Below are 7,500 nucleotides of genomic sequence, written 5' to 3'. Positions count from 1 at the left end.
GATTATTTATGTAAGAATGGATGGATAGATGTATGAATGGATGAATACACACACACACACACACACACACACACACACACACACACACACACACACACACACACACACACATGAGAGGAGAGAGAGAGGAGAGGAGAGCAGGAGGAAAAGGAGAAGGAGGAAGAGGGCATTTGAAGTGAAATAAAAATGTAAACCAATTGAAAGTAAAGGAAAAAATAAAAAGGAAAAATAGATGAAAAATATGAAAAACAAGAAAATAAAAACGAATAAACCGGTTACCAAACAGGAAGAAAGACAAATGGAAAGGAAAAAAAAGAAAGGAAACAAATAAGTGAAGAAAGATGAGAGTCAGACACGAGGAGTAAAGAAGAAAGATGAACAGAAACGAGGACAAAGAGGAGGAAGAGAAGACAAAACTAAGATGAAGAGAAGAGGGAATTAAAGAAGAGTGAGGAGGAGGAGAAGGAGGAGGAGGAGGAAAAGAAGGAGAAGAAAGAGGAGAAAGAGAAAGAGAAGAACGACGAAGAGAAGAGGATTTGGAAAGGAAAAAAATGTAAACAAAAAAAAGAAAAAGAAGAGAAATAAATGAAAAAGAGAATAGATCAAGAAAGGAGGAGGAGGAGGAGGAGGAGGAGGAGGAGGAGGAGGAGGAGGAGGAGGAGGAGGAGGAGGAGGAGGAAGTAAATTCTCCAAGCTTCCCCATGCGTTAGGGAAGGCCAGGATTCCCCACTACGTAACCCTGACACTCACCACTCGTTCGTAACTCGGATGTAGTGTCCCTGGAAGCAGTCAGGCTGGAGGGAGAGGAGGAGGAGGAACACGGGTGGGAGTCAGGAAAGTTATGAGGAAAGGAAGAGGATTATTAGGTATGGTAAGAAAAATGGAGAAATGGAGGAGAGAAAGGAAGTATTAGGTATCGGAAGAGAAGAAAGGAGGTAGGTGATAGTTGTAGAAGGAAGGAAAAGGGATAAATGTGATAACTGATAGATGCAAGGCGAAAAAAAGGGAGAGAAAAGATTTAATTAAATTTTGCTCCTGGTAATTCTTAATATTTTTCGTTACTGAATGCATCTCTCTCTCTCTCTCTCTCTCTCTCTCTCTCTCTCTCTCTCTCTCTCTCTCTCTCTCTCTCTCTCTCTCTCTCAACACTTCGTACTGCTCCAAATTAACCCTGTCTATTGCACTGCGTTCCTATTTCCTTCCACATCACAAGTAAGACAGAAAATATTATCTGGTGCAAGTTAGGATAATCTCGTTAAGACACCACTACTCGTAACAGGGAACGTTGTTACTGACGAAGTTCAAACCTTTTAGTGTTTCTAGTTACATTTTTGAACAGAGATATTGTCCAAGACGATCCAAATTAACTAAAAGTGCAATTTTTTCGTTAGCTGTCAAAAGGTAAGACAACAAAACATGGAAAACTCAAAATATATCAGAGTCCAATATTACAAGCTTAAAAATGAATAGAGAGAAAAGTTAGTCAAGTAATTCTTTTCTCTTAGTCTAACAAGCGTCATTATAGTCAAAGGGTTAGACAACAAAACGATAAAATAATATTAAAGACCGCAACATTAAAGCCATTACCTTATAAATCAAAAAAGAAAAAAAGATAATCTTATTCTTCTCTTCTCTTACTCTAATAAGTCTCATATTATTATTATTAGCAGTCAGTATTAAATAACAAAACATCAAAAGCTAAGAATATAATAAAGACTGCAATATCAAATCAATTACCTTAAAAAAAAGAAACAATCAATAAAGAAAAAAAAAGTCAGTCTCATTCTCTTCTTTCAGGAATCAACCTCTTTTGCATAAGACAATTAAAAATAACGTAAAGGCGTGTAACTTTAAAGGGAATGACGGAATAATGGAGCGCGCCTCCAAACCACTGCAATATAAACACGAGGCCTTGTTATAAAGAGACAAAAAAGAGCAGTATAACAAGTCGAGTATTAATAACTATGTAAATTCAGTTGCTGCTGCTATCGCTTGAGAGAGAGAGAGAGAGAGAGAGAGAGAGAGAGAGAGAGAGAGAGAGAGAGAGAGAGAGAGAGAGAGAGAGAGAGAGAGAGAGAGAGAGAGAGAGAGAGAGAGAGAGAGAGAGAGAGAGAGAGAGAGAGAGAGAGAGAGAGAGAGAGAGAGAGAGAGACCTGCATCTATACACACACACAAAAGTTGAAAATTACCAAGAAAAAAATTATTTAACCTTTTTCTTTTCTCCCTCTCCCTCTCTTCCCCCTTTACATCCACCAACTATCAACTTTATCCCTTTCCTTCTTTATAAAACTCTCACTACCTCCCTTCTCTCCTCACCTAATAACTTAACCAAAACTAACCTAACCTAGCCTTCCCTAATATAACGTAACCTAACCTAACCTAACCTCAACTATCCTAACCTAACCTTACCTTACCTAACCTAACCTAACCTAACCTACCCTACCCTAACCTAACCTCAACTAACCTAACCCATACTAAATATTCCTGTTCCTTTTTTCACACCTTCCCCTTCTCCCTTCCATTCACCTCCCTCCCTCTTTCTATCCCTACAATGCCTTAACTTTCAAGGGAGCGAGAGGTACACGGGACCAGGCAGGGAGAGTCAAGGTCAGGCAAGGAGAGAGGGAGGGAGGGCACAGGAAGAAGGCTTATTTTGCAGCAATATAAAGAGAATCTACAAGGCATAGGATTCTGGGAGCCTGTGAGAAGTGAAGTCAATACAGGTTAGGTTAAATTCCCTGCAGGAGGAGGAGGAGGAGGAGAAGGAGGAGGGAGAGAGGACGAAGGAGGAGGAAGAAGAGGATAATAAAAGAAGACAAAGGTAAGAGTGAAAGGGAAAACGGAGAAGAAAAATTGGAAGAAAAAAGGAGAAAAATAATTAGAAAAAGAAGAAAACAACAGTAAGAAGACAAAAGCAGGGACGAAGAGACAGGAAAAAGGAAGAAAGAAAAGACAGCAGTTGAGAGGAAAATGGAAGGGAGAAGAAAAGAAAAAGAATGGACAAGTGGAATAATGGTTTAAGGAAATAAAGAAGAAAACAAGAGTAAGAAGACAAGAAACAAGAGACTTGAACGGAGAGGAAGAAACGAAGAAGGAAAAGAAGAAAAGGAAAAAAGAAGACAAAGATAAAGATAAAACGAAAAGGAAAAGAGAAAAAAAGAAGCTGAATAAAAAAAAAACGAGAGAAAGAAGGAAACGAGAAGGAACAGATGAAGGAGAGGAAAAGTGTAAAGAAAACCGAAAGAAGACAACGATAGAAAGGAAAAGGGAGAGGAAAAAGAGGAAAATAATAAGGACAGAAAGGCAAAGAAGTAAGAAAGGAAGAGGAAAAACACAAGGACAGGAATGAAGAATTGCAGGAAAGAAAAAAAAAAGATAAAACAAGAATAATGAAACAAAGCAAAAGATGAAAAAAGAGGAAAAAGAAAAAAAAAAGAAAGTGAAAAAGGGGGAAGAAAGAGATGAAAGATAAAAAAAGAGAAAAGTACAGACAAAGAGGACGAGAGGAAGGAAGAGACAAAGAGAAGATGAAAAAAAGAGAAGAAAGAGACAAGGGTAGGAGAAGGAAAACGACTGAAAGAGAAAGAAAACAAAGAGAAGGATGAAAAGAAGAAAAAGAGGGGAAGAAAAGGACTAGGAAGATATAAAATTATTAAAAAAAGTAACATTAACAACTGTGAAATATAAAAAAGAATAAAACATAAATGCAATAAAGGAAATATCAGAAACAAAACAAAAAATAAGATAGAAAGAGACAGAGAGAGAGATAAAGAAATTAGAGGAGGAGGAGGAGGAAGGGGAAAAGGGGAACGAAGGGAATAGAAAAAAAAAGATTGGAAGAGTGTTAATAAAATTGATTAAGCGCATACGAGAGAGAGAGAGAGAGAGAGAGAGAGAGAGAGAGAGAGAGAGAGAGAGAGAGAGAGAGAGAGAGAGAGAGAGAGAGAAATTCAACGATTTGACTTATTTTTTCATTGACAGCTCCCCTGTCCTTCACCGCCCCCCTCTCTCTCTCCCCCTCTCTCTCTCTCTCTCTCTCTCTCTCTCTCTCTCTCTCTCTCTCTCTCTCTCTCTCTCTCTCTCTCTCTCTCTCTCTCTCTCTCTCTCTCTCTCTCTCTCTCTCTCTCGGAAAGCGGCGCAGAAACTAAGTGATCAAAAACTCTCAACAATAATAAACCTTTCAGTATTACGAGAAATTCTTGAAAATAGCGGGAATTGCTTTTAGAGGAGGAGGAGGAGGAGGAGGAGGAGGAGGAGGAGGAGGAGGAGGAGGAGGAGGAGGAGGAGGAGGAGGAGAAGAAGAAGAAGAAGAAGAAGAAGAAGAAGAAGAAGAAGAAGAAGAAGAAGAAGAAGAAGAAGAAGAAGAAGAAGAAGAAGAAGAAGAAGAAGAAGAAGAAGAAGAAGAAGAAGAAGAAGAAGAAGAAGAAGAAGAAGAAGAAGAAGAAGAAGAAGAAGAAGAAGAAGAAGAAGAAGAAGAAGAAGAAGAAGAAGAAGAAGAAGAGTGAACTAGAAGTAGAATTAGAAGAAGAGGTAGATTAAGAAAAATAGAAGAAAAAGTAGAAGATATTATAGAAGTAGAAAAATAAGAATAACAAGAAGAGGCAATACAAAATAAAACAAAATAATAAAAATAAAAAAATATAAAATGAGCAAGAAAGATAAAACGAGTGAAGAAAGAAAGACAAAGTGAAAATTACGCATGCAGTGAGAGAGAGAGAGAGAGAGAGAGAGAGAGAGAGAGAGAGAGAGAGAGAGAGAGAGAGAGAGAGAGAGAGAGAGAGAGAGAGAGAGAGAGAGAGAGAGAGAGAGAGAGAGAGAGAGAGAGAAATTAGGTATGACAAAGAAGAAAAAGAAGAAAGAAGAAAGAAGAGGAATGAGGAGAAGAGGGAAGGAAGGAAGAAAAAGAGAAAAGGAAAAAGAAAAAAAGGTAAAAAGAAAAAAAGAAAAGTAAACATAAAAAAAGAAGACGAAGAAGAAAAGAAGCAAGGAAAAAAACAAAAGCAGAAAAGTGAAAAAAAAAAGAAAATGAAAAAAAATAAAGAAACAACAACAACAACAACAACAACAACAACAACAACAACAACAACAACAAACAACAACAACAGAACACATTTCACATATTTCCTCATTTTTGCCACTCACAACCTCTGCAGACCACTTCCATTCACTCCCCCTGCCCCCCTCTTTCCCCCACTGTCCTCTCCCCTCACCAACCCTTCCTCTCTCCCCACAGCACCTCACCTCCCTCTCTCCCCTCATCCTCCGCTCCTCTCACCTCTCACTCGCTAATGCTATGTTGCTATAAATCATGAACTAATCATTAGTTTGTCAGGTGAGGGTAAATTGTAACCTCTTTATTCATTCTGCTTTATTTCCATATTTCCTTCTCCCTTCCTCTACTCTCCATTCTTTATTCCCTCTTCAAACTATAATATTCCTATTCTTTCCTTATTTTTATCCATATTCGTCTCTTCCTTTTACCTAAATATCTCTTTCTTCGTTCTACTTTATTTCCACATTTTCTTCTTTCCTCCTTTACTCTCCGTTCCTTATTCCTTCTTCCACTACCTTTAATATTCCTATTCTTTCCTTCCTTTATCCATATTTGTCCCTTCTTTGTACCTTGTAACCTTTTTCTTTCATTCCACGTTATTCCTATATTTCCTTCTTTCCTTCTTTATTTTCCCTTCCCTTATTCCCTCTTCCTATTGGTCTAGCATTCCTATTTTTTCTTTCAGTCCATTCCTATTTTTTTCTCTTATCCATATTCTTACCACCCTTTTACCTCCTCCTCTTCTTTTCCTCTTTTCTCTGTTTTCCTTTCCTTCTCCCCTCTTCTATTTTCTCTCCGTTTCCAAATCCCTCTTCCTCTCTCTCTGTTGACCCTCCTCCTCTCCTCTCTCCTATTCATCCTTTCCTCCATCTTTCTTCCTCCGGTTAATCTCTCTCTCTCCCTCCCTCCTTCATTCCCTTTCTTCTTTCCCTCTCTCTACCCCTAAAACTTCTTCCCATTTGTAAGTCCCTTTTACTCCTTCCCTCTCTCCATTTCTCCCTTCCACCACGTTCTGAATTCTACTCCTCTCTCTCTCTCTCTCTCTCTCTCTCTCTCTCTCTCTCTCTCTCTCTCTCTCTCTCTCTCTCTCTCTCTCTATCCCATTGTCTCTCACAGTCAAGCCTGGCACTAATGCTGTTGCAGTTTTAACGAAAGGAGAGAGAGAGAGAGAGAGAGAGAGAGAGAGAGAGAGAGAGAGAGAGAGAGAGAGAGAGAGAGAGAGAGAGAGAGAGAGAGAGAGAGAGAGAGAGAGAGAGAGAGAGAGAGAGAGAGAGAGAGAGAGAGAGAGAGAGAGAGAGAGAGAATGTACGTATAGTTAATGATTAAAATGACAGAAAATAAATGTTCTGTTGTTGATAATGAAGTGACTTGTTTTTAGTACGAAGGGAAAAAGTCATAACTGGTTTTGATGAATGTAATATTGTGGAAAGCTATGCATGTAAAAATTGGGGTGATGTGATTCAGTAGTTAGTGGTGTTGTAATAGTAGTAGTAGTAGTAGTAGTAGTAGTAGTAGTAGTAGTAGTAGTAGTAGTAGTAGTAGTAGTAGTAGTAGTAGTAGTAGTAGTAGTAGTAGTAGTAGTACAGTGTAGAAAAAATATAACAGTAATATCGAAAAAAAGGAAAACAATAGAGAAAGATAAGGCAAAGAAGTAAATAAAAACATCATGAAAAGAAAAAAAATAATTATAAGAAGGAAAGACTATTTTCACTTTTACTACTAGTAATACTAATACCACCACCACAACCGCTTCCAAAATTACTACTATCATTATCATCATCATCATCACCACCATCACCACCACCACCACTTACAAAATTACCATCACCACCACCACCACCACCACCACCACCACCTATCAGCTTGCAATCACCAGCACAATGGGACGGACACGCGACACAGAAGTCTAGCGAGCGAGCAGTTGTGGCGATATCAAATTCATTCATTCATCTTTTCCTTCCCATTCATGTCTATTCTCCAGCAATGCACATCATCATCCCCGCGGCATTGAAGGAGTCGAAATAAGTACATGCCCTATAATTAATATCATCATTATTACTTTTTGAGTCATCATCATTATTATTGTCATGTTTGTTTGATATACTAAAATCAGCTATCTTTTTTTTTTTTTTTGCTATTTTCTATATAATGGGAAAGGAGAAAAGTAGTGAAAAAAGGATAATAACAGGAAAAAAGAAAAGGAGAGACAAGTAAAGAGAAGAGGGGAAAAAAACTAGAACAGGAAAGACGAGGAGATAAAATTTAAAAGCAGGGAAATAGTAAAAAGGAGGAAAAACGGGGGAAACTAAAGATTTCAAGAGAAGAAAACAAAATATATGAAATGGAAAAAAGGAAGAATATGAAGCAATAACAAAAAGGCAGACCATTGAGTAAAACTAAAATTGATAAAAAAAAAAACAACTTTATAATACTGTTCCTGAAATAAA

At 37.9% G+C, this 7,500-nt stretch overlaps 1 protein-coding gene across 1 annotated transcript in view; it reads left to right on the top strand.

The window, feature by feature from the left end:
• LOC135109133 (uncharacterized) overlaps positions 1–7,500 on the top strand; it is a 130,400-nt gene that overhangs the window by 119,321 nt on the left and 3,579 nt on the right. The gene's annotated exons all lie outside the window — the stretch shown is intronic.

The sequence above is a fragment of the Scylla paramamosain genome, chromosome 18 (genome assembly GCF_035594125.1).
Source record: "Scylla paramamosain isolate STU-SP2022 chromosome 18, ASM3559412v1, whole genome shotgun sequence".
Lineage (NCBI taxonomy): Eukaryota > Metazoa > Arthropoda > Malacostraca > Decapoda > Portunidae > Scylla > Scylla paramamosain.
Note: the sequence above shows the minus strand (reverse complement) of the source record. Positions and strands in the feature narration are given on the sequence as shown.